The sequence below is a fragment of the Triticum dicoccoides genome, chromosome 7B, assembly GCF_002162155.2.
Source record: "Triticum dicoccoides isolate Atlit2015 ecotype Zavitan chromosome 7B, WEW_v2.0, whole genome shotgun sequence".
Classification (NCBI taxonomy): Eukaryota; Viridiplantae; Streptophyta; class Magnoliopsida; order Poales; family Poaceae; genus Triticum; species Triticum dicoccoides.
In genome coordinates, this window is record NC_041393.1 from 283,986,964 (window position 1) to 284,014,240 (window position 27,277).

A 27,277-nucleotide genomic window follows, 5' to 3' on the forward strand; every position below is an offset into this window, starting at 1 on the left:
CAGAAGTGGTCCCGCTGTGCAACAACTCTTGCTGGTCCGAGATTATCACCATGACGCCGTTCTTCAACGCGCACGGCCTTGACCCGAGCTGGGTCAAGCCGGACGAGCTCCAAGTGCAGGAATTCTTCGACACCTTGCACGAGGGGTACATTACCGCCGAGCCGCGGCTCATCCAGGACACCTCTCCGGCGGAGCTGGACTACATCGCCACCAGGGTGGCAGAGGCGAAGCTTGCCGAGGAGGCCGGCAGCACCTGCGGCTTGCAGGACAAGGCTGCGGCGGAAGCGGAGGAAGAAGAGCTCGCCTGGTGGGCGGCGGCTGCGGGCGAGGCTAGCAGCGCCGGCATCGGGGCTCCCCTCGTCGAGGACGTGGCCGACGACTCGTCGGATGAGGAGGACGAGGGGGAGGAGACTGCGACCGCCGACCCTCCAATCACTGGAAGAGGGCGAGTCCTGCGGAGAGCCACCTCCGGCAAGCCGGTCCGTCCTGACCGGGCCGCGCAGCTGCGGCAGACGCAGGAGACATCTGCGCGCCAAACGAGGGCTGCAACGACGAAGAAGGCGTCAAAGGCCGTGGCGGCGAAGAACAAGGCATCCGCTTCTTCGTCGTACAAGCGTGCCAGATGCCAGCGCCTTCCCCCTCGTCGGCAAACGTTGGCGTGGGGATCGCTTTTGACTTTGGGCCCCTCAGCCCGGAGAGGAAGAGGAAAGCACCAGAGGAGGATGAGGAGGAGGAGGAAGAGTAAGCTCTGCTTTTCCCCCTCCTTTCTTTTCTTTGTTTTCTCCATTTCCTCAAACGGTGCCGACCATTCTGAATCATCTTCATCCCGTAGGGACATGGAGGCGCTGGCCCAGAGGGCGAAGAGGGCCTGGATTCCGACGAGCGGCCAGCCCCCGGCATGCACCTCCAGCACACCACTGGTGGTGTTGAGCAGCCCAGACAGCAGCCCCCAGCGTGGGTCCATCACCCGTCCTTTGTCGTCGTGTGCTTGGGGTACAATTCTTTGGTACTGATCATGTCATGGATCCAGGAGGGGAGCACCAGCAAGGGGATCCGCAGAGGACTTCTCCCAACGTGCCGCCCCATCGACCACGCCACCCCGAGGGGCATCCCTGGCAAGGGCACCAAGCGCTGAGCCCATGCACACGAAGGAGGAAGAGGAGAACGCAGGCGCCGGTGGCTTCGCCTCGATGCCAAACCTTGGCGGAAAGGGGACTTCTGCTTCTCAGCTTGGCACGGGTAAGCCACTCGCCTTCCGTTTCTGCTTGCGTTCTTTTTTCTTCTTTTTTTACTGGCTTTTGATCTTGGCCCCGCCCTGTCCCCTTGTTCGCATCTAGACTTCCCCTCGATGGACACAGAGGATGTCGACATCATCATCAAGGACGTCGCCGAGGATGCCGCGGCGCAGGCCGAGAAGATCACCGCCAAGGAGAGCGCCAAAGGTGCTGTTGAGGACGCTGCCAAGGGGCCCGCCGGGGAGCCCGACAAGGGGCCTGCTGAGGAGGCCGACAAGGCCACTGTCGAGGAGGAGGTGGTTGATGACTAGCCCTCCTCCTCCGCTGCCTATGGCTCTGACAGGTACCTGAGGGTGAATGATGACCTCTTTATCCATCTTCCAGGCGCGTCAAGCACCAGGGCTCCCCTTGAGGGAGAGGTGTTCGTCGAGGAGGTGCTTGCCGCTGCCGGGATCAAGGTGATCGATGAGCCGAGCATTGGTGGCGACGGCTCCCAGGAGGAGTGGCTGCTTCAGGCCATGGGCGCCAGCTTACGAAAGCTCTAGGCGCTCCACCGCGCCCGTCTGGACAAGGCCAAGTCCAGGACGGCGGTGGTGGAGAAAGCGGAGATGGACTTCCAGGAGCGCGTCGCCGAGACGCAGGACTATTTCGGCCAGGCTCAAGACAAGCTGAGGGCCGCCCAGGGCGAGCTGGCCAAGCATGACGTGGAGCTCACCATGAAGCTGGCCGACGTTGAGAAGGCCCAAGAGACGACGAAGAACTTGGCCGCCGCTGCCGAAGCCGTCCGGACCTAGCGCGAGGCCGCACTAAACTCCCAGGAGGAGGACCTTGCCGCACGTGAGGAGAAGCTTGCCGCCACGCTCCGCGGCAAGGATGAAGAGGTGGACAAGCTCGTCACACAGTGGACCCAAGAGCTGGAGCAGAGGCATCAGGAGGCACTCAATGCCCAGGCTCTGGTTCACGCCGGCAAGGCGAAGGAGCTGGAGGCGGAGCGGGATGAGCTGAAGGAGCAGACTCTGAAGCTGTCCAAGGAGAAGGACACGCTCAACGGCGCCCTGGCGGAGGCGCATGACGCGGCTGTTAGCAGGGCCAGGGATCTCTCCGAGGCCAACAACTCCATCAGAGACCTCAAGCTGAAGCTGGAGGATCTCGAGAAGATGCTGTTGGAGGCCAAGGCCACTCGAACTATCGAGCTTGACTCGATTCAGAGTCGAGAGCGTTGCTAATTGCGGAAGGCTACCCTGCCGCTCTCGACGCGGCCGCTTGAGGTGTTGAGCGGACTCAAAATAGAATAAGGGCGTTGCCAATCGCGGGAGGGCCCCTTTGCGTACAGGTTTTCCATACATATGCAGAATCTCCGAGGGTGATAACCTTATATTAAGGAGAAAAATTTAAAGTTTGGCGTGATTTAGCTTTCTCGTCGCCGCCCTAGAATCCTTCGTGCTTGCAGGCAGCGCCGCTCTCTTGGCCGCCTTCTGCGCGGGAACCGTGGCGATGAAGAAATGCTAGGCCAACTACTAGACCAGATTCTCACAATTGCGCCCCCTACCTGGCGCACCAAAGATGTCGGTGGGAAACGACACCTATGGGATCACAAGAATCCCTACTATGGTTGCGTGCCACGGGGTTGTGAGAGGAGCAGGATTAGTAACTAGCACAAGGATCGTTTACCCAGGTTTGGGCCGCAAGGATGCGTAAAACCCTAGTCCTGCTTTGGTGGATGTTGTCGGTGTCAAAACCGGCGGAACTCGGATAGGGGGTCCCGATCTGTGCATCTTAGGCTGATGGTACCAGGAAGCAAGGGACACAATGTTTACCCAGGTTCGGGCCCTCTCGATGAAGGTAAAACCCTACTTCATGCTTGATTAATATTGAAGATATGAGTAGTACAAGAGTAGATCTACCACGAGATCATAGAGGCTAAACCCTAAGAGCTAGCCTATGATGGTATGATTGTAATTGTGATCGGCCTTCTAAGGACCATCCTCTCCGGTTTATATAGACACCGGAGAGGGCTAAGGTTTACATGGAGTCGGTTACAAGGAAGGAAACATAATATCCGGATCGCCAAGCTTGTCTTCCACGCAAAGGAGAGTCCCATCCAGACACGGGCCGAAGTCTTGAGTCATGTATCTTCACGCTTCAATAGTCTGGATGATGTATATAATCCGGCAGTCCGGATACCCCCTAATCCATGACTCCCTCAGTAGCCCCTGAACCAGGCTTCAATGATGATGGGTCCGGCATGCAGTCTTGTCTTCGGCATTGCAAGGCGGGTTCCTTCTCTGGATACTCCAATGTTCCCTTCACGGTGAACAGTGTCCGGCATCTCATCAATGTTGTACTCCTCGGCTTCAATGCTTCAATAATGACCATTTCCACGTTTCGAGCGAATGCGAGGAGTCGAGGCATTTTTGCATTTGCCACCCTCGGTCCTTCGGGCTAACCATCTATTTGAAGAGACGGGGATTCCAGATCCAAACCTCACTCTCCCTCCTCGAGCAAGCATCCAACAGAGCGCCCCGAAAAAACCATTCCAACATGGCCGATCGTCGTAGCTCTTCTGCTCGCTCCCCTTTCCCCAAGCCGGGGGACTGGGGAGAGTGTTCAGTTTCGCATAGCCATTTGATAAAGTTACAAACCAAAGGGCTTCTCCCGCCGACGTTCATGGTCCCTTTCCGAGCGAGAGTGGCCACCTATAACGGTGGAGAACAAGCGGAGAGATCCCCCAATCCGTCTCTAGAGGGGCGAATATGCCTCATTCCGCATCTGTTAAGGGGCGTCGGGTTTCCTATTCATCCATTCCTTCGTGGGCTCCTGGAGTTCTACGGCCTCCAGTTGCACAACTTTACCCCAGCCTCCGTACTACATATAGCAGGGTATGTCGCCCTTTGTGAGCTATTTCTAGGCTGTGAGGCCCATTTTGGATTGTGGAAGAAGCTGTTCTGCCTTGTCCCCCGTAACCAGGGAGAATCCCCATGTGAAGTTGGCGGGGCCGAAGTATGGTGTATCGCTGAGACCGGATACCTATCTGGCACTCCCAAGAAGGCACTAGATAACTGGGCTTCAAAGTGGTTTTATATTGACGACACTCCCCTTCCGGATCCAGTCCGGACAGGACTCCCCAAGTTCAGTAACACCCCGCCGAGGGCACGTCTAAGTTGGCGCCCCCGAGGCCCCCCAAGAAGAGGATTCCAGGGAAAAACTTTTCCTGATGAGCAGGACAAAGTTACTAGCCAAATCCGGACTGACGATAGTCGAGGTCATGGCAATATGCATAATGCGGGGAGTGCAACCGCTTCAATATCGGGGCAATCCCATGTGGCATTACAACGGGACAGACGATGCCACCCGCTGCGGCCGTAAGGGTCCGGACTCTGCCACTGCTCTGGCAAGGATATTGTCCGATCTATATAAAGGAGAAGAGGAAGACTTCCTTCATATCAAACCGCGAGACAGATTGTCCATGTACAATCCCCCAAACTGGGTAAGTCGTCATTTATGTTCTCGCTTCACTTATCGTGGCGTTCTTTGCTAAAGTTACCTACCTCGATATTTCCGAGCAGGAACTGAGGAGGGCCGTAGAAGGAATCTCTAGCCCTTCCCCGCAGCCAGAGGACCCCAAAAGGGCCTTGGATCCGGGACTCGAAGAAGACTCGGATGCATCCGTGGAGCTTGTCAACGGGATATTTTATCGGGCGAGCCGTGACGGCGCCTCAGTAGCTATTACTTCTGATTATCTCGGACTGCTACCTTCGTCGCGTGTAAGCCAAGCCGAAAACTCGATCCTTCGAAGAGGACTCTTTCCTGATGTCACGCTTTATCCCTGATGCATCATGTTTTTGCAGAAGCGACGTTCGGAGCGCAGGGCCGAGCCCATAGGGACCCATCAGCCACAAGCGTCTGGATTGGGTAGGCTCAAGAGGAAGGCGGTTAGGGCCGACACGCCTCTACAGAGGTAAGGAAACAACCTTCCATGTAATTATTGTTACTTGAAGTGTAACAACGCCCTTTACATCCTGGCAGGAAGAGGGGTATCCAGACTATATCCGGGGATCCTGCCAACCACGCCTCCACTAGTTGGGCTCTAGAACCGACTTCGAGAGAGGAGGTGGACGTAGGGCCAACAACGCATATTCCTCCGACAGAGGTTGCGAATATGTTTTCGGCCACAAACTCCAAAGTGGAGAGCGCCATGAATCACCGGCGCCGGAGGGCCGTGCTTCGGAACAACATCTTTTCCGAAGAGGCCTTTAATGCCTTCAATTCGGCAGACGCATACGTCCGAGCTGCTCAAGGCGGGCTTGCCCAAGCGACAAACCAGTATATCAAAGATATACGGGTAAGAAATTGTGATAAGTATGTATAGCAGTAGCCTCTGAGACTTGGAATGGTTGGAACAACAGTTTTAAGTATCAATTTATGCGCAGGTTCTTGTAGATAAGAATGAGCAATTGTCCCGGGAGCTAGAAGAGTGCAAGACCCAACTAAGGGCCACAGCTGCCATGCTAGAGGAATCCCAGAAGGCCTCATATAGTAACATTTATCTCAATTGTACGAAAATGTACGAGTTAGCAACTGGCTGGTGTGACAAACAGAAAATTCTGTAGATAACCCCGGAGTGAATCCGGAGGGCGAGAGAGATGACGAGTCGCATCTCCAGAGGCAACTAAAGGCTGGCGAGCGCATTCTCACGCAAGTGCGGCAGGAGAAGAACAATCTTCAAGATGCCAATGTCCGGCTGGACGTAGAGTTAAAAGACGTACACGCCCAGCTGGCGGACTCCGTAAAGGAGAATAAAAGGCTTCGACGTGGCATTTATGGTGAGTGCCTAGACGAACTGTATGATAGTTTGGCGAGGAAGTGTATTGAAAGAATTTTGCTTGTAGGAATGTTAACGGGTTGCCCCGAGGAGGAGATGCCCTCATGTACCGGTGATGTACTGCAAGAACTTTCACAGTTGCACGAGCGAGCTCGGCGGGTGATGCACGTCGTTGCTCTGGCCTTGTGGCCATCAAGCCCCCTGCCAAATGGCATAGGGGAGCTTGTGGACCTGCTTCAAGGAGCCCGGCGGCGCTTCCAGCTATGGAAGATATCAGCATGCTAGCAAGGTGCAAGAGAAGCTTGGGCAATGGTGAAGACGCGCTACACCAAGCTGGACCCAAACCATATGGCCGAAGTAGGACCGGCGGGGCCCGATGGGCAAGAAATTCCCGTAAGTCTGGTATATGACCAGGTAGCATTAGCCGCTAAGTATTCTCAACAGGATTGTAAACTACGTAGCCTGTTGGATGGCATAGAGAAGGAATATAATCAGTCCAAGTGACTGTGTAATTTATGGGCATAAGTAGCCCCTAGTCGGATTAAAATCATTTTTCATGGCGGAGCTTTTCGCTTCAGCCCCCGGATCCTATAGTCCGGGGTGTGTCCGAATACCCGCTCAGTTATACAAAACCGGGGTATGCATGGAGACCAGGCGTAGGGGTCATAAGTGCTTGAATAGACAAGTACCCAACTAGTTAGGTTATATTACATGGATAGTAAGAAACATCTTCCAGGGAGAATAGTTCCGTTAGGGGTTCCTTTCCTTGGGTGTGCATGCGGCAAAGCACATGCCCGGACTGTGGACAAAGGCGCAGGATACAAAACTTCTGGGGATTTATGTTATGATAAACGAAAACATCTTTTGTTCACCGACCGAATATTCTCTTAAGGAAACTAGCTTTCGGCTTCACCCAGTCTGAGGTACACATCCAGCTCAACAGGCAGTAACAATCGTAGAGGTGCTCCCCTTATGCCCTAGCCGAATTAACGGGAACGTAGGGCATAAACACAGGAGCCAGGCAACCCAGCTTGGCCACGTCTTAAGTCATATCGAAGCATATAATGGTGAAGAAAAGTCACACATGAAAAAAGGAAACTCATGTGTGATGGGAAAAAAGCCTTGAGAGTAATTTATATTTAGCTTCCGTATAGGAAGCCCCCATGTATTGCTTACACACATAGTGCGGCCGGAATAATCCGGGAGTACATACTGTATGAAATACTTTGTGTGAAGAGAAAAAGATCGAGAAAGGAAGAGGGAGGGAGCATAATAAAAAAGGAGGAGGTAAGGAGACAAACACTAAGTTCGGCGCTAGGCGTAGAATCTCCGGAGTCTGGCCGCGTTCCATGGGTTCGGCTCGAGTCTGTTATCGGACGCATTATGTAAGCGGTATGCTCCTCCAGTGAGAACTTGGTCGATGATGAAGGGGCCTTCCCACTTGGGTTTGAGCTTGTCCTTCTTCTTCTCCAGTAAGCGTAGAACGAGTTCGCCAATATTATAAGTGTTGGCCCGTACTTCTCTGCTTTGGTATCGTCGAGCCTGTTGCTGATAGAATGCGGAACGGGCCTTAGCGACATCACGCTCCTCCTCCAGGGCGTCCAAGTTATCTTGCCGATCTAACTCGGCTTCCTTCTCTTCGTACATGCGTACGCGTGGCGAATCATGTATTATGTTGCAAGGTAGTACTGCTTCCGCATCGTACACCCTAAAAAATGGTGTATATCCGGTGGTACGATTCGGCATGGTCCGCAGCCCCCAGTGTACGTAGTCGAGCTCCTTGACCCAATGAGTATCCAACTCTGTCAAGGATCACACTAGTCTGGGTTTGATGCCACTCATGATGAGACCGTTTGCCCGTTCGACCTAGCCATTTGTTTGAGGATGGTAGACGGAAGCATAGTCGAGCTTAATGCCCATTTTGCCGCACCAAGATTTCACCTCATCGGCCGTGAAATTTGAGCCATTATCGGTGATGATGCTGTGGGGGACACCGTATCGGTGTACGACCCCGGATATAAAGTCGATTACTGGTCCGGATTCGGCCGTTTTCACTGGTTTGGCTTCTATCCATTTGGTGAACTTATCTACCATGACCAATAGTATTTTTTCTTGTGGCTTCGCCCTTTAAAGGGTCCAACCATATCCAGCCCCTAGACCGCAAAGGGCCAAGTTATGGGGATTGTTTGGAGAGCGGTAGGGGGCATATGACTCTGATTGGCAAAGAGCTGGCAACCGACACAATGTTGGACAAGGTCCTGCGCGTCTGCTCGGGCCGTCGGCCAATAGAAACCTGTACGGAAGGCCTTGCTGACTAGTGCTTGAGCCGCGGCATGGTGCTCGCCCAGTCAGGCATGGATTTCAGCCAAGAGCTGCCGCCCTTCCTCTTCGGAGATGCACCTTTGAAGCACTCCGGTCGCACTTTTCTTATATAGTTCCCCTTCATGGACTTTGTAAGCTTTAGAACGCCGAACGATGCAACATGCTTCATTTTGGTCTTCGGGGAGCTCCTGCCTATTTAGGTAGGCCAAGAAAGGCTCAGTCCATGGGGCGATGACAGCCATTATTTCGTGGGATGATGATGTTATTTCGGTGGTAGAGCCTCCGATTATGTCTGATAGTTCGGAATCTGGGGATGTATTCGGATCCGTGCTGGTATTGCCGGAATCCCCTTCCCATGTCACGGATGGCTTGAACAACCTTTCCAAGAATATGTTAGGTGGGACAGGGTCGTGTTTAGCGCCGATGCGAGCAAGTACATCTGCTGCTTGATTGTTTTCTCGAGCCACATGGTGGAATTCGAGCCCCTTGAACCGAGCTGACATTTTAAGGATGGCATTACGGTAGGCCGCCATTTTCAGATCCTTGGCATCAAAGTCTCCATTTATTTGGGATATTGCAAGGTTTGAATCCCCGCGCACCTCTAGGTGTTGAATGCCCATAGAGACTGCCATCCGAAGACCGTGCAACAGAGCCTCATATTCGGCTGCATTGTTGGAGTCTATGTATAATATCTAGAGGACGTATTGGACCGTGTCTCCGGCGGGAGACGTCAGGACTACACCTGCTCCCAATCCGGCCAACATTTTAGAGCCGTCGAAGTGCATGATCCAGTTAGAGTATGCGCTGTACTCTTTAGGGAGTTCGGCTTCCGTCCATTCGGCGACAAAGTCAGCTAATACTTGCAACTTGATAGCCTGCCGAGGCTTGTATATTATGTCGAACGGAAGGAGCTCAATGGCCCATTTAGCGATCCGGCCCGTGGCATCGCGGTTGTTTATTATATCGTTTAGTGGTACTTTGGAGGCCACCGTAATCGAACACTCTTGAAAGTAGTGTCGTAGCTTTTGGGATGCCATGAAGACCGCGTATGCTATTTTTTGATAGTGTGGGTATCGGGATTTTCATGGGGTAAGGACCATGGATACGTAATAAACCGGCTTCTGTAGCGGGAATTTGTATCCGTGAACCTATCGTTCAACGATGAGTACTGCGCTTACAACTTGATGTGTTGCAGCTATGTACATCAGCATAGGTTCGCTGATATTTGGCGCTGTTAGGACTGGATTATTGGCCAATAAGGTCTTTATTTCATCGAGCCCGGCAGCGGCTACATCCGTCCACATGAAGTGTTCGGTGCGCCGAAGAAGGCGGTAAAGGGGCAATGCCTTTTCTCCTAACCTGGAGATAAAGTGGCTCAAAGCAGCCATGCATCCAGCTAGTTTCTGGATGTGTTTGAGGTCTGTTGGTATAGCCAACTGTGACAAAGCTCGGATTTTTGCCGGATTAGCTTCAATTCCTCTATTGGAAACGATGAAGCCCAGCTATTTTACAGAGGGGACGCCAGAAACGCATTTCTTTGGATTCAGCTTGATGTCGTATGTTAGTAGGTTGTCGAACGAAAGCCTCAATTCATCTATTAGGGTTTCGACATGTCTTGTTTTTATGACTACGTCGTCCACGTATGCCTCCACTGTTTTGCCGATTTGGTTTTCCAGGCATGTTTGAATCATGCGTTGATAGGTTGCTCCGGCATTCTTGAGCCCGAAAGGCATAGCATTGAAGCAGAAAGGGCCATATGGCGTTATGAAAGCTGTTGCAGGTTGGTCGGACTCTGCCATCTTTATTTGATGGTATCCACAGTATGTGTCAAGGAAACACCGCGAGTCGTGTCCTGCTGTGGCATCGATGATTTGATCGATGCGAGGGAGGGAAAAGGGATCCTTGGGGCAAGCCTTGTTAAGGTCTTTGAAGTCGACGCACAGGTGCCAGGATTTGTCCTTCTTTGGTACCATTACCAAGTTCGCCAGCCAATCCGGATGTTTAATATCTCTGATGAATCCGGCCTCAAGTAGCTTGGATAGCTCCTCCCCCATGGCTTGCCGTTTGGGCTCTGAAAATCGCCTTAGGGTCTGTTTGATGGGTTTGTATCCCTTTAGTATGTTAAGGCTGTGTCCGTCCAATTCGTGCAGGATGCCCGGCATGTCCGATGGGTGCCAGGCGAAAATGTCCCAATTCTCGCGTAAGAAATCTCGCAGTGCGGCGTCCATAGTAGGGCTTAACTGTGTCCTGATGGAGGCTGTCTTCGTGGGGTTCGTAGGGTGGACTTGGAATTTGACTATCTCATCTGCGGGTTTAAATGAGGTGGACTTGGGTCGTTTGTCGAGTATCACGTCGTCCCTGTCCACGGTGGCGCGCAGCATTGTTAATTCTTCTGCTGCTAGGGCTTCAGACAGTGCTTCCAAGGCTAGTGATGCGGTTTTGTTTTCGGTGCGGAGTGAGACATCCAGATCACTGGCTAGAGTGATGATTCCATTGGGTCCGCGCATTTTAAGCTTCATGTACCCGTAATGGGGTATATCTTGAAAGCTTGCAAACGCGTCCCGCCATGGAAGGGCGTGGTATCCGCTGCTGAAAGGGGCCACTTGGAATACGATTTCTTCGGACCTCTAATTCTCTAGGGTGCCGAATACCACATCGAGTGTGATTTTCCCCACACACCGTGCCTTCCGACTAGGGATAATTCCCCTGAAGGTTGTGCCGCTTTGCTCAATGCGGCCTTTATCAATTTCCATCTTCTTGAGTGTTTCTTCTTAGATCGGGTTTAATCTGCTTTCGCCGTCCATGAGAACTTTAGTGAGCCGAAAGCCGTCCAATATTGGGCTAAGGACCAAAGCGGCTGGTGCCCGGACGGTCTGGAATTGGGGTTCGTCACTGGCATTGAAAGTTATAGCAGTGTCGTTCCACGAATTTACTTTTGCCACATGACAGATTTCAGCAAGGCTTCGATGAGCTCGCTTGTGCCTATTGTTTGAGGCGAAAGTCTTGAAGACTATTAGTACCGTATTGTGTTCCTTGGCGGGATGTTGTTCGGCTTTATGGCTCTCGAGGAGATCCCCGCCACTTTTAGCTACCTGCCGGAGTATCCAACATGCCCTAAGGCTATGGGTTGGTATTGCATCCGGCGTACTATGAAGCTTACATGGGCCATTGAGCCACCCTTCCAATACGGTTCCACCCCCTAGGGTGGGCTTTGATTTCTTGGGAATTGAATTGGTCGACTTACGAGAGTTCGGCCGTTTAGTTCGGACCAAGGTTGTGGTGAGAGCCGTACTGTCCCAAAATTCTGTTTGGGTCTTTCAGGCGCTTTCCATCGCACAGTACTTCTGTACTATGGCCTCTAAGTCCGCGAAGTGTTCTTTGTCACGGCGGCGTATAGCATTAAGGAGTCCTTTGTTCGTGCAGTTTTTGCAGAAAAGTGAGACTACGTCCTCCTCGTGGCAGTCCTCGACCTTGTTAAGCGCAAGGAGGAATCTAGCCCAGTAACGGTGTACTGTCTCTAGGGGCTCTTGCCTGATGCGGGAGAGATGGTTTAAGTCCGAGCGAGTGTTGTTGGCTGAATCCGGATTTTGATCCGATCTGACACCCGGGGGCACGAAAGGTTCCGAGCCCGACAGTTCGGGGTCCGGAGCATCACCCAATCTCTTCAGCGCGATGCCCGACTCTAAGTCCGGGACTTGGGTTATGTCTTCCTTTGAGTAGGTGTTTGACTTACTGAGTTCGGTGATCCGGACATAATTCGCCCTCAAAGTTGAGGGGCGACCCACATGTGGTTCTTCCACTACCGCTATCTCATGGGTGGCCGGCGGGGATCTAATGTCCCTCTGGTCGGGTTTAAGCCCAATCCGGTCGTAGTCCGTAGCGACTCCCAAAGCGGCGATGCGATCCAAGAGCTCATTAAGAAAGGAGAGCTCTATCGGATCCATCTGCTCGGCAAGCTCCGAATTGATGCGGAGGTTATGCGTGATGACCCAAGAGGCCATCATTGGCGCGACAGCCAATGGGGCGGCCATAACGAAGCCGCCAAGTCGGAGGGTATGGCCTATAGCCAGCGTTCCTCCAGAGATGATGTCGTCATTGAAAATGAGATGAGCCATCAAGCCTTGCAGCGACGACACAGAGGAACTCTCAATGAAAGCACCAATGTCGGTGTCAAAACTGACGGATCTCCGGTAGGGGGTCCCGACTATGCGTCTTAGGCTGATGGTAACAGGAAGCAAGGGACACAATGTTTACCCAGGTTCGGGCCCTCTCGATGGAGGTAAAACCCTACTTCCTGCTTGATTAATATTGAAGATATGAGTAGTACAAGAGTAGATCTACCACGAGATCGTAGAGGCTAAACCCTAAGAGCTAGCCTATGATGGTATGATTGTAATTGTGATCGGCCTTCTAAGGACCATCCTCTCCGGTGTATATAGACATCGGAGAGGGCTAGGGTTTACATGGAGTCGGTTACAAGGAAGGAAACATAATATCCGCATCGCCAAGCTTGTCTTCCACGCAAAGGAGAGTCCCATCCGGACACGGGCCGAAGTCTTGAGTCTTGTATCTTCACGCTTCAATAGTCCGGACGATGTATATACTCCGGCATTCCGGATACCCCCTAATCCAGGACTCCCTCAGATGTATTGAGTGTTCTTGAGCCCTTGAACTAGCTATGGTAGATGTGTGGTTCGAAAGAGCCGAATCCCTCTCTAGTACGCCATGTGCCTCCTTTTATAGTCGAAAGGGGCTGCCACAGTGGCACACAGGAGGTGGAAAGGCCTACAGTGCTACGAGCTTATCGCTCGTATTACAGGACAAGACGCATTTAATGCGTAGCTCAGGTGTCCCCTTGCTTTATCGGGGACGGGGGCGAGGTCCGTCCCGTCTGTCACCGCTCCTCCTTGCTTTGACATGCGCCCTGGCCAGCGATGCATGCGGCGCCATGTAGGTAGGCAAGCAGCTGAGGTGGCGCGGTGGTGGAGCCGCCACGAAGATCTGCATGCCGCCACGCAGGTGTGTGCTGAGTTGGACTAGAAGCTACATGTTGCCACGCAGGTGCCTGTCCAGCTGGTTGGGCTGGCAGCTGTATGTGAACAGCGGTGGGGATTTGGTTGATGCGGGCTTGGCAGTGGCCCCGCTGACGCCCTTGGCAAGGGTCTTGCCGGGTGGCGCGGCAAGGGTCTTGCCATGGCGCGCTGTCGTCCCCGGCAAGGATCTTGCCAGGGGTCTTGTGGGTTTCCTCGGCAAGGATCTTGTCGAGGATTGTTGCCTTCTAATCCTCATCTGATCTTGAATATTCTTTGTCTTCACAAAGATCTGCATGCCACCATGGAGGTGCCTCCCGAGCCCTGGCCCAACGTAGTTGATGGTGTTTGGAGATTGTGGGTTTCGAGTGTGGCCCACTCCGCTGGTGTGGGCGAGCTGCCCCGGTAAGGGTCTTGCCGGGGCTGCTCAGGCTGCCCCGACAAGGGTCTTGCCGGGGAAACCTGCTTCGTCCATCTTCACTTTGTGGCCTTAGCCCTTGATGTTTCCTTGTTTGTCTTGTGCCTTCGGCTTCTCTCCGGCTTCCCTCCTTTGCCCTGCTATGCGTGGCCGTGGTGCGTGGCTCTGACTGCCCGTGCACAAGTAAAGGGGTCAAAAGGAAAGCCCCTACTTTTGTGCACTGACAAATCCGCTGCGAAATGCCTTGCCAACGAGGGTCCGTGGCGACGAGTGGTGTCCGCAATCTCCACCGTGTATGTCGGCCAGTAGCTCTTTCCCCTATTCCCTGGAGATGCAGCATAGGGAAATGTCATTCGGCCGCTTCCGGTATAACTCACCATCTTGGATGCAGTAGGCCGTGGCCTACCGGGCCACGCGCTCCGTGTCCTCCTCCTTCTTCGGCAACATCCCTTGCGTCAGGTATTCCTTGAATTCCTTGGTCCAGCATCCCTCCTGAGGCTCCAGCGCCAAGAGTAGGAGCGCTCCCGAGGTCGGGCCATAGGTCGGGGCTCCTATGGCAGGTGGCTGAGGGAGTTCTTCCTGAGGCTGTGCCATTCTTGAAAGTGGTGGTGCCTCCGATGGCTTGATGAGTCGTTCCTCAAAAACGCCAGGCTCCTGAGGCAACCATTTGGACGCGCTCCTGGCGATGTCATCAGCCTCTTGGTTGGTGCCGCAGGGCACATGCTACAACTCCAGCACCCAGAACTGCTTCTCCATCTTGCGTACTTCCGCGAGATATGCTTCCATGTGCTCATCCTTCGGCTCGTACACCTTGTTGGAGAAGTTGACAAGGAGTTGTGAATCGCCCTTGATGACAAGGCGCTTCACTCCCAGTACTGCTGCAGCTTTCAGGCCCACTATGAGGCCCTCGTATTCTGCTATGTTGTTGGAGACCTTCTCGCCCCTGCTAGAAGCAGAGCTGTAAGGCATAGTAGAGCTTGTCCTGAGTGGGTGATATAAGCACAGCACTAGCCCCCGCGCCTTGCCACGAGAAGGCACCATCGAAATACATGAACCAGCCATCCGGTGCCTCACTTCCTTCAGAGAGAGACCGATCCTTGCCCATCTTGAGCTCTGGTGCGTCCGTCCACTCAGCCACGAAATCAGCAAGTGCGGCTCCCTTGATGACCCTGGTTGTGCTGAACTCCAACTGAAACGCCTGCAGCTCGATGTTCCATTCGACAAATTTCCCAGCGAAGTTGGGGCTCCTGAGTGCCCTTTCCAATGGGTAGGCCGAGACGACCTTGATGGGGTGACCTTGAAAGTAGTGCCGCAGCTTACGCGAGGCCACCAAGAGCGCGAGTAAGAGCTTCTAAGGCATGGGGTACCATGCTCATGCATCCCGCGACACTGTGCTGACGAAGTACACCGGATGCTCGATGAGGGTGGGTGCGCTGACGTGGCCTGCGTATTCCGGAGGTTGAGGCGCTTCCTGAGATAATGGAGCCCCCAGCGCCTGGTCGCTTGGTGGGGCCCCTTCGGCCCTGGGGGCATCTTCCTGCTGAGCTTGGTCCCCTGCTGCCATTGTCGTGGTCCTTGCGAGGCTTTCCTGGTCTTGTGTCACCCCGGCTGAGGCCGTGGCTACGCGGGACGCGGCCTTAGCCTGGCGCTCCTCCCGAACCACCACCAGGGCTGCGCTGGTGGAGTAGGGAGTGGCGGCAAGGTAGAGCACCAGGGGATCGAGAGGGCGCAGCGCCACCATCACGGGAGGGCTGGTCAGGTATTTCTTGAGGTCTTGAAACGCTTGGTCGGCCTCCTGTGTCCACTCAAATGGGCCTTTTTTCTTCATCAGCTTGAAGAATGGTAGGGCGCGCTCCCCCAGCTTGGAGATGAAGCGTCCTAACACAGTCACGCGACCGGCGAGCTTTTGCATTTCTCTGAGGGTTTGTGGCAGACTCATGTCTTTGATCACCTTGACCTTCTCAGGGTTGGCCTCGATCCCCCTGTGAGGCACGAGGAAGCCCAGCAGCTTGCCAGAAGGGACGCCGAACACGCACTCCTCCGGGTTGAGTCACAGGTCTACCTGGCAAAGGCTCGTGAAGGTCTCCTCCAAGTCCTGGATCAAGGTCCTTGCCTCCCGAGATTTCACCACAATGTCATTGATGTAAGCCTCGGCGTTTTTCCTGAGCTGCCGGCCCAAGGCAATGTGCATCAGCCGTTGGAAGGTTGCATCCGCGTTGCGCAACCTGAACGGCATGCAAGTGTAGCAGTATACCCCACATGGGGTCAGGAAGGTTGTCTTCTGTATGTCTTCCACAACCATCTTGATCTAGTGATAACTCAAAAACGCATCCAGGAAACACAGCAGGTCGCACTCGGCGGTGGAGTCGACGATCTGGTCGATGCGGGGAAGCGGGAACGAATCTTGGGGTCATGCCTTTGTTGAGGTTGGTGAAGTCGACGCACATGCGCTCCTTTCCTCCCTTTTTTGGCACGACAACGGGGTTCTCCATCCGTTCGGGGTAGCGAACCTCGCGAATAACACATGCTGCCTCCAGCCTGCGGGTTTCTTGGACGATGAAGGCCTTCTTCTCCGTGGACTGCCGCCTCGCCTTCTGCTTCACAGGGCGTACATTGGGGCACACATTCAGGTGATGCTCAATCACCTCCCTTGGGACCCCCACTAGCTACTTGGGTTCCCATGCGAACACCTCCTTGTTTGAGCGCAAGAATTTCACCAATGCCTTCTCTTGGTCGGGGTCGAGGTCGGCACCTATGGTGAAGGTGGCTCCCGAGGACCCATCTTCCACAACTGACACCTTCTTGGTCTCCGCCTTATCTTGAGTGAAAAACTGCTTATTTTTGGTTGGTGCACCTTCCTTGGCCTTGGAGGCGTCCGCGTCGGCTGGCTGCGCCGCCGTGGCGGCCTTGAGGGCAAGCTTGAGCACTATAAGAGCCTCCTTGGTATCTCCAGCTATGGTGAGGACGCCCTTACTCCAGGGCATCTTCATGAGGTTGTAGGTCGGATGGGTTGCTGCCATAAACTGGGCCAGGGCAGGGTATCCGAAGATGGCATTGTACGGGAGGCTGATGAAAGCAATGTCGAAGTTGACCAGCTCCATGCGGTAGTTGTGGTAGGTGCCGAAGGTCACGGGAAGGCGGATCTGCCCCAGGGGACTGGAGGAACTGCCTCCGACGCCTGAGAAGGGCTTGCTGGGTCGGAGCCGCTCCAGCGGTACGTGGAGGAGGCTGAAGGCCTCCACCGAGAGCATGTTGAGGCCGGCACCATCGTCGATGAGGGTTTTGGTGATGGCCACTTGGAAGATGGTGGGCGTGCAGAGCATCGGGAGCACGCCCAAGCAGGTGGTGGTGACGGGGTGGTCTTCCGAGTCGAAGGTCAGGTCGGCCTTGGGCGCCACCCAACCCGGGGGAGCTCCTTGCCGTGCGAGGGCGATGTTGATCTGGTGAAAGAACGGCTTGGCGTGGCGGTCTGAGGGTGGCGCCTACGAGCCGCCCAGGAGAGCTACGATGATCGGGGGCACCGACGCCGTGTAGTGGGCGAGGAAGAGGTCGCACAGCTCCTCCCAGGAGGCCACAGAAGATGCCGGCAGGTTGAGAACCCATGCGTGCGGGACGCCAGTAAGGGCCATGGGAAGCCAGGTGGCCATGACCTTGTCGTCGCCCCCGGCCTTGAGGACGGCCTCCTCGTACGCCGGCAGGAAAACCACCGGGTCCGTCGCGCCGTCGTAGCCCGGCGGCATCTCTGGCTTGAACTTGGGCGGCCACTGCACCTTCTGTAAGGCGGGGGCCAAGGCTCGGAGCCCCCTGGCCTCAGCGCTGGCGCCGGTCGCCGGAGCCGGAAGCGCGATGTCCGCCATGAGGGCGAAGCGCGGTGTGGGCGGAGTGCTAGTCGATGGAAGGAAAAGCTCTGGCGCACCCCTACCCGGCGTGCCAAATGTCGGATTTAGGGTTCCGACAAAACCCTTGAGGTTCGAACACTGGGGTGCGTGATACGTCCATTTTGCATCATGCTTTTATATCAATATTTATTGCATTATGGGTTGTTATTACATGTTATGTTACAATACTTATGGCTATTCTCTCTTATTTTACAAGGTTTATCATGAAGAGGGAGAATGCCGGCTGCCGGGATTCTGGCTGGAAAAGGAGCAAATATTGGAAACCTATTCTACACAGCTCCAAAAATCCTGAAACTCCCTGGAAGTTACTTTTGGAATTAATAAGAATTACTGAGCAAAGAAAATACCAGAGGGGGCCCACACCCTGTCCAGGAGGGTGGGGGGCGTGCCCCCCTACTGGGCGCACCCCCTGTCTCCTGGGCCCCCTGGTGGCCCTCCGGTGCCCATCTTCTGCTATATGAAGGCTTTTACCCTGGAAAAAATCATAATCAAGCTTACGAGACAAAACTCCGCAGCCACGAGGTGGAACCTTGGCGGAACCAATCTAGGGCTCAGGCGGAGCTGTTCAGCCAGGGAAACTTCCCTCCGAGAGGGGGAAATCATCACCACCAGTTATCCTCTCATTGGGAGGGGGTCAATCTCCATCAACATCTTCACCAGCACCATCTCCTCTCAAAACCCTAGTTCATCTCTTGTATCCAATCTTGTATCAAAAGCACAAATTGTTACCTGTGGTTTGCTAGTAGTGTTGATTACTCCTTGTAGTTGATGCTAATTGGTTTACTTGGTGGAAGATCATGTTTAGATCCTTAATGCATATCAATACTCCTCTGATCATGAACATGAATATGCTTTGTGAGTACTTACGTTTGTTCCTGAGTACATGGGTGAAGTCTTGCTATTAGTAGTCATGTCAATTTGGTATTCGTTGGATATTTCGACGAGATGTATGTTGTCTCTCCTCTAGTGGTGTTATGTGAATGTCGACTACATGACACTTCACCATTATTTGGGCCTAGAGGAAGGCATTGGGAAGTAATAAGTAGATGATGGGTTGCTAGAGTGACAGAAGCTTAAACCCTAGTTAATGCGTTGCTTCGTAAGGGGCTGATTTGGATCCACTAGTTTCATGCTATGGTTAGGTTTATGCGGGAGTTCCGGACTAGGGGGTGTCCGGATAGCCGAACTATCATCATCGGCCGGACTCCAAGACTATGAAGATACAAGATTGAAGACTTCGTCCCGTGTCCGGATGGGACTTTCCTTGGCGTGGAAGGCAAGCTTGGCGATACGAATATGTAGATCTCCTACCTTTGTAACCGACTCTGTGTAACCCTGCCCTCTCCGGTGTCTATATAAACCGGATGGCCTTAGTCCATAGGACGAACAACAATCATACCATAGGCTAGATTCTAGGGTTTAGCCTCCTTGATCTCGTGGTAGATCTACTCTTGTAACCCACATCATCAATATTAATCAAGCAGGACGTAGGGTTTTACCTCCATCAAGAGGGCCCGAACCTGGGTAAAAACATCTTGTCCCTCGTCTCCTATTACCATCCGCCTAGACGCACAGTTCGGGACCCCCTACCCGAGATCCGCTGGTTTTGACACCGATATTGGTGCTTTCATTGAGAGTTCCTCTGTGTCTTCACCGATAGGCTCGATGGCTTCTTCGATCATCAATGACGATGCAGTCCAGGGTGATACCTTCCTCCCTGGACAGATCTTCGTATTCGGCAGCTTCGCACTGCGGGCCGATTCGCTTGGCCAGCTGGAGTAGATCGAAGGCTATGCCCCTGGCCGTCAGGTCAGATTTGGAAGTTTGAAATTCACGGCTGACATCCGTGGGGACTTGATCCTCGACGGATTCGAGCCACAGCCAAGCGTGCCGTACTGCCACGATGGGCATGATTTAGCTCTGCAGCCGGACAGTACCCTGGAGGCTGCACTCGAACCCGCTCCGATCTTCGACTCGGAGCCGGCTGCGCAGACCAAGGATGGATGGCTAGACACCACCTCGGGGGCTGCAACCCCTACAGCGATAGAGCCGAACACCGATCTTGTCCCCCATGAAGCTCATGACTCCGAGGTGCCAGACTCCTTGCCGGACTCCGGACCTCCCGCGCCCCCTCCAGTCGAATCCGATTGGGCGCCGATCATGGAGTTCACCACGGCGGACATCTTTCAACACTCACCTTTTGGCGACATCTTGAGTTTGGATGCCTGGAGAGGCCTGGCCGGACTGCAGCCAGGACGGTTGGGATGCGGACGATGAAGAAATTCAGAGCCCACCCACCACCCACTTGGTAGCCACTGTCGACGATCTAACCGACATGCTAGATTACCACTCTGAGGACATCGACGGTATGAACAACGATGCTGGATACGACCAAGAACCAGCGCCCACCGGACACTGGAAAGCCACCTCTTCATACGACATATACATGGTGGATATCCCAAACGATGGGAACGGCGAAGGAATAGCGGAGGATGACCCCTCCAAGAAACAGCCCAAGCGCCGGCGTCAGCGGCGCCGCTCTAAATCCCGCCATAGCAAGAATGAGGATTCCGGCACCGGAGACAATAATACACCGGATAGCGCCGAAGACAACCCACTCTAGCAAGATCCAACACAGGAGGAGGGGGATGCCAGCCCTCATGAGAGAGCGGCCTAAGAAGAGGTAGAGGACTATATGCCTCCCTCCGAAGACGAGGCAAGCCTTGACGACGACGAATTCGTCGTGCCTGAGGATCCCGTCAAACAGGAGCGTTTCAAATGCAGGCTTATGGCCATGGCAAACAGCCTCAAGAAAAAGCAGCAGCAGCTTAGAGCTGATCATGATCTGCTAGCCGACAGATGGACCGAAGTCCTCGCGGCCGAAGAGCATGAACTCGAACGCCCCTCCAAAAGCTACCCCAAACGTAAGCTGCTCCCCCGATTAGAGGTGGAGGCATATGATCCCGCTTCACCAGGAGACAATACGGCTGATCGACCACCCCGTGGTCGCGACAGAGAGGCCTCAAGGCCCATCACTAGACCCGTACCCCGGCATCGCTCGAAAAGCACAAGGCCACAAGGGAACACTCCGGACCCCGGCATCCATCAAGATCGATCTATGGATCACATGGGCGCCCCACGATACGTGACGATCACCGTCACCCCGGACACAGTAAGTACGGCCGGGCCGAACACAACAGACAAAGCTCTTTTGAGCTCCGTCGTGATATTGCCCAGTACAGAGGCGCCGCACACCCACTGTGCTTCACAGATGAGGTAATGGATCATCAAATCCTAGAAGGGTTTAAACCCGTCAATATTGAATCTTATGATGGCACAACAGACCCCGCGGTCTGGATCGAGGACTATCTCCTCCACATCCACATGGCCCGCGGAGACGATCTCCACGCCATCAAATATCTCCCACTAAAACTTAAAGGACCAGCCCGGCACTGGCTTAACAGCTTGCCAGCAGAGTCAATTGGGAGTTGGGAGGACCTGGAAGCCGCATTTCTCGATAACTTCCAAGGCACCTACGTGCGACCACCAGATGTAGATGACCTAAGCCACATAATTCAGCAGCCAGATGAATCGGCCAGACAATTCTGGACACGGTTCTTAACCAAGAAAAACCAAATCGTCGACTGTCCGGATGCCGAGGCCCTCGCGGCCTTCAAGCATAACATCCACGACGAGTGGCTTGCCCGGCACCTAGGACAGGAAAAGCCGAAATCCATGGCAGCCCTTACATCACTCATGACCCGCTTTTGTGCGGGTGAGGACAGCTGGCTAGCATGCAGAAACAACCTCAACAAAAATTCTGGCAGTCCGGATATCAAGGACCGTAGTGGTAGGTCGCGTCGCTACAAAAACAAACGCCGCATTAACGGCGATAACAGTGAGGATACGACAGTCAATGCCGGATTCAGAGGCTCTAAACCCGGTCAACGGAAAAAGCCATTCAAAAGAACAACTCAGGGTCCGTCCAATTTGGACCGAATTCTCGACCGCTTGTGCCAGATACATGGCACCCCTGAAAAGCCAGCTAACCACACCAATAGGGACTGTTGGGTGTTCAAGCAGGCAGGCAAGTTAATTGCCGAAAACAGCGACAAGGGGCTACATAGCGACGACGAGGAAGAGACCCGACCGCCGAACAATAGAGGACAGAAGGGTTTCCCCCGCATAGGTGCGGACGGTGAACATGATATATGCCACGCACATACCCAAAAGGGAGCGGAAGCGTGCACTCAGGGATGTATATGCGATGGAGCCAGTTGCCCCGAAGTTCAATCCATGGTCCTCTTGCCCGATCACCTTTAACCGAAGGGACCACCCCACCAGCATTCGTCATGGTGGGTTCACTGCATTGGTTCTAGACCCAATCGTAGATGGATTTCATCTCACCAGAGTCCTGATGGACGGCGGCAGCAGCCTAAACCTGCTTTATCAGGACACGGTGCGCAAAATGGGCATAGGCCCCTCAAGGATTAAACCTACCAAAACGACCTTTAAAGGCGTCATACCAGGTGTAGAAGCCAATTGTACAGGCTCAGTTACACTAGAAGTGGTCTTCGGATCCCCGGATAACTTCTGAAGCGAGGAGTTAATCTTCGACATAGTCCCGTTCTGTAGCGCTATCATGCCTTGCTCGGACGTACCGCGTTCACAAAGTTCAATGCGGCGCCGCACTATGCATACCTCAAGCTCAAGATGCCAGGCCCTAGAGGAGTCATCACGGTCAACAGAAACATTGAACGCTCCCTCCGAACAGAGGAACATACGGAGGCTCTCGCGGTAGAAGTACAAAGCAGCCTTTTAAGGCAATTCTCGAGTCCGGCTGCTAAGCGGCCGGACACAGCTAAGCGTGCCCGGAGTAACCTACAACACGACCACCTGGCACGTTCCGAGCACGCGTAGCAGTGCGGCCCCAACCTCAGCCCCTGTAAAACATTAAGACAGACCCTTCGCGTACTCCATTACGCTCTGAAGATACCATGGGCATGGGGCAAGGGGCTCGACCACGATAAGCCCAGACTGCGGCTCGACCACGATAAGCCCAGACTGCGGCTCAACTGCACCAGGGGCTCTTAAGTGTGTCGTTTCTTTTTTTCCCTTTATTTTTTACCCACAGGACTCCGTTCGTCAGAGGCCATGTCCGGCAGTAGACATGCCGAACCCACGATACAACAGCCAGGGAAGGAGAAAGGCTACAACGAAAATCCAGGTGGTCTCCATTATGAGCATTAAATCTGTTTTATGCATTACTCCGTAGCCTACCCCTGGAGGGGGACATGTTAAACAGTCCCATCCCTTGCTTACCGCACCACTTGTATCATCCTGCACTTACAGCAGTTTTTATTGAATAAATCAATGCAACATATTTTTGCTTCTAATTGCATTTCTTTCTTAACACATATGTTCATCTATGACATGTTGCATCCGTACGTTTTGGTACGGCTAAATACACCAGGGGATTATGTTTCCCGCGTTATGGTGTGATAAGTCCGAACACTTACACAAGTGCGGCACCCCGAACTTATAGCATTATATGCATCGGCTCCGAATCATGTTCTTGGGTCAATAGTTGGGTTTGCCTGGCTCCTATGTTTTGGTACCTTACGTTCCGTTTTATCGGCTAAGGTAGCACTGGGAGAACCACTGCGATTGCGCCCCAGTTGAGCTGGGTTAACGCCTCAGTGGAGAAAGCTAAAACTGACCGTCATGATGAGGCGAGAGCTGGTCGCTGTTCGAGACGTTCTTTGCGAGTCCCTAAAGACTTATGCCGCTTCGAGTGAGGAGCCGGATTCTGTCTGGCCAAGGCGTGGATAGCGCCCCAAATTCGGCCTTCCGAAAACTAGGGGTTTCGCCGAAATTTAAAATTATAGAATTCTATGGCTAAGTGAGAGTGTTCAAGCATTATAAGTCCGGTTGCCTTGTTCGTTGCGTTGAGCGCCTCCCTAGATGGACCCAAAAATGGGAACAAGAGTGCTCGAGTTTATCCCGAACACCCCAGCACTCGTGGCATGGGGGCTGAAGCCGACGACTTGCCATCTCTCAGATTTGATAAACAGCCGCACAGAAGGTAATATTTTAAATTAACAAGCGTTGCTTAGCGCATATGAACCAAGTTTTCATCAGACATGATAACAAAATGCGAGTCTACTCAAATATTACATCTTTGGAGCACTCACCCGCAATAGTGCGGGCGCCCTTCAGCACACTCCTATAATACATCTCGGGCGTGCGATGCTCCTTGCCCTCTGGTGGGGGGTCCCTCACAAGCTTCTGGGCATCCATCTTGCCCCAATGCACCTTTGCGCGGGCAAGGGCCCGACGCGCACCCTCGATACAGGCGGAGTGCTTGATAACTTCAACCCACGGGCACGCGTCCACCAGTCGCCGCACCAGGCCGAAGTAGCTCCCAGGCATAGCCTCCTTAGGCCACAGCCGAACTATGAGGCCCTTCATGGCCTGTTCGGCCGCCTTGTGGAGCTCGACCAGCTGCTTCAGCTGGTCGCTTAGGCCACAGCCGAACTGAGACCAGAAGACCTTCTCCGTTGAGCTCCCCTCCTCGGCCCGGTAGAATGCGGCAGCATCGGACACGCTGCGGGGAAGATCTGCGAACGCTCCTGGAGAGCTCCGAATTCGGGTAAGCAACAGGTAATTAACACTCACATGCTTACTTTGCATGAAAAATGCCTTACCCGCTGCTATTTTCTTCACCGCCTCTATCTCCTGGAGGGCCTTGTAGGTTTCGGCCTTAGCGGCTTTGGCACTCTCAAGAGCCGTTGCAAGCTCAGACTCTCGAGTCTTCGAGTCACGCTCCAGGCTCTCGTGTTTCTTCACGAGATCCTAGAGCTCTTTCTGTACCTCCGCCACCCGCGCCTCCTGTTTCTCTCGCTCAGTGCACTCCGTAGCAGCATTGCGTTCGGCCGCGGCCACCGCCTCCTTCAGGGTCGCCACCTCGTTAGTGGCCCCTGCAATACCCCAGTTATCCTTGTCATTTTTCTTGCAACCAAATCCTTTTCTGTAAGGTACAATTTTCATAAGGTATTACTCACCTTCTTTTTCCTCGAGCTGCTTCTTGGCATGGTCGAGCTCGTTCTCGGACCACTCGAGGTTTTCCTTCAAAGTTTTGTCCTTCGCAGTCAGTGCGGCAGAGGTCAGCAGCACAGCCTGCAATCCCATATTGACATATTTTCATGACTCCTACGTTTATCTTTCTAAAGATCCTCAGTCCGGCTTTTCTTTCCGAATACCGAACCGAGCATCAGGGGCTACTGTCTATGCGGTACCATTTTACATATATTGAAATTCTGACCTCAAAGCCTGTTAGAAGGCTGCTGCAGGCTTCGGTCAGCCCGTTCTTGGCAAGCTGAACTTTCTGAATCACCGCACTCATAACAGTGCGGTGTTCCTCTTCAATAGAGGCGCTATTGAGAGCCTCTAGCAAATTATCTGGCACCTCCGGTTGGACGGAGGCAGCCGGCGTCGCGGTCTTGCCCTTCTTACAAAGGGGTCGCCCGCCGGACTCCGGAGCCACTATGGGTTCCGGGGCTGAGTCCGGTGCAAAGTTCGGGAGGTTGTCCTGCGACACCTCCGGGGCCCTCTCCTCCTGGTGGGTCCCTTCCTGGGATCCCACCTCGGCATCGTCCGCATCACGGGGGGTGGAGGCAGACGGAAGAGAATCCATATCCAACGCCCTTAAGGACCCGCTTGACGAAGTGGGGAGATCATCCTTAGGTGGACTGCAGGGGTGTATGCGGCATTAGAAAGACATAATGTGGCAGAAAACGAAAACCTTGAAGTTATTCGGGAGTCCGGATACTTACGATCTCGCCAGAGGCTTGGCCCTTGGAGGCCAGTCCTCGTCGTCGTCACTGGCGTTGGCGGAACAGTCCGGGGGAAGAGTTTTTCCCCTCTTGGACCCTTCGGCCTCCCTTGTTGGGGAGGCCTTCCTTTTTTCCCTCCCCCCGACGGGGGAGAGGCTTTCTTCTTCTCCTCCTCGCCTTGGTGGGAGGAGTCGGCCTCGGATTCATCATCCGATAGCACCTGAAAACGGGAACTCTTCCGAGTCCCCGTGGCCTTCTTGTTGGCCTTCTTCTCCGGCACCACGTGGGGTGCCGGAGCCAGCATCCCCGTTAGGCGGGCGTCAGCTGGGTCCTCTGGCAATGGGGCCGGACAGATAGCCTGTGCGGCCTTCTTTAGCCAGTCCTGTCAAAAGAAAGGGAGTTTAGATCCCGCATAGAATCAAACTATGAATAACAAGCGTCCCATAAAGGACAATATCACTTACCTCATCAGCTGGACGCTGCGAGCTGAATCCGCGATCTTCGGTAGCGGATGCGGGAGCCTCGACGCCCTTGAATAGCACCTTCCAGACCTCTTCATACGTAGTGTCGAAGAGCCCATTCAAAGTCTGGTGCTGCGCCGGATCGAACTCCCACATATTGAAGCCCCGTCGTTGGCACGGGAGAATCTGGTGGATGAGCATGACCTGGACTATGTTGACAAGCTTGAGCTTCTTGTCCACCAGCTTTTGGACGCAGGCTTGGAGTCCGGTCAGCTCCTCCGGATCGCCCCAAATCCGGCCGCTCTCTTTCCAGGAGGTGAGCCATGTGGGGATGCCGGATCTGAATTCGGGGGCCGCTGCCCATTCGGGATCACGCGGCTCGGTGATGTAGAACCACCCCGATTGCCACCCCTTGATGGTTTCCACAAAGGTGCCCTCCAGCCAGGTAACGTGGGACATCCTGCCCACCATGGCGCCTCCGCACTCCGCTTGGCTGCCCTTCACAACCTTCGGCTTGACACTGAAGGTCTTGAGCCACAAGCCGAAGTGGGGCTGGATGCAGAGGAAGGCCTCGCACACGACGATAAACGCCAAGATGTTGAGAATAAAATTCGGGGCCAGATCATGGAAATCTAGGCCGTAGTAGAACATGAGCCCCCGGACAAAGAGATGAAGTGGGAAGCCTAGTCCGCGGAGGAAATGGGGAAGGAATACTACCCTCTCATGGGGCCTAGGGGTGGGGATGAGCTCTCCCTCTTCGGGGAGCCGATGCGCGATGTCGCTGGACATGTATCCGGCGCTGCGCAGCTTCTGGATATGCCCCTCCGTGACGGAGGAGTCCATCCACTTGCCTCCCGTTCCGGACATATTTGGTGAAGGTTGAGGTGAGATGTGCAGGCTTGGGCGCTAGAGCTCGAGTTCGCAGAGATGGATAAGCCAAGGAGGAAGAAGGCACAGATAAAAAGCTTGGATCTTTATCCCCTTATATGGGCGGACAGAAACACGCGTCCCCACCAGCCTGGTAAAACTCGCTTATCCCACAAGCGTCACGATTGATGGCGCGATTGGGTTACCCACGTCCGTATTGATGGGAATCCCGGAATAAGGGGAACACGATCTCTGCTTCGACAAGACGTGCCAAGGAAACCACCTCGCTAAACGCGCTGAGATGGAACAATAAAAACAATTTGAAGGCTTGGTAGTGGTGTGACATTACGCCACAAAATACGTCAGCAGATTGAACTTGTGTAATATT